This window comes from Arachis ipaensis, chromosome B01 (assembly GCF_000816755.2).
Source record: "Arachis ipaensis cultivar K30076 chromosome B01, Araip1.1, whole genome shotgun sequence".
Taxonomy (NCBI): domain Eukaryota; kingdom Viridiplantae; phylum Streptophyta; class Magnoliopsida; order Fabales; family Fabaceae; genus Arachis; species Arachis ipaensis.
The window spans coordinates 126,967,162-126,967,642 of NC_029785.2; positions in this window are offsets into that span (position 1 = coordinate 126,967,162).

Here is a 481-nt window from a genome sequence, read left to right on the forward strand (position 1 = left end):
ACCACCTCTAACACCACAACAACCACCACCACCACCAACACAAACACAAACACAAACACCACCACCAACACCAACCACCAACACCAAGAACACCAAACAACAACAACAACACCAAACAACACTAAACTAAGAAGCAGAAACAAAAAACAAGAAAACAAGAAAGCAGAAGCAAGAAAGCAGGAAACAAAAAGCAAGAAAGCAGAAGCAAGAAAACAGGCGGCGAGGTTGCGAGGCGGAGGCGGCGAGGCGGAGGCAGCAAGGCTGAGGCGGCAAGGCAGAGGCGGCGAGGTGGAGGCGGCAAGGACCACCAACACCAAACAACAACAACAACACCAAACAACACTAAACTAAGAAGCAGAAACAAAAAACAAGAAAACAAGAAAGCAGAAGCAAGAAAGCAGGAAACAAAAAGCAAGAAAGCAGAAGCAAGAAAACAGGCGGCGAAGGCGGCGAGGTGAGGCGGCGAGGCAGAGGCAGCAAG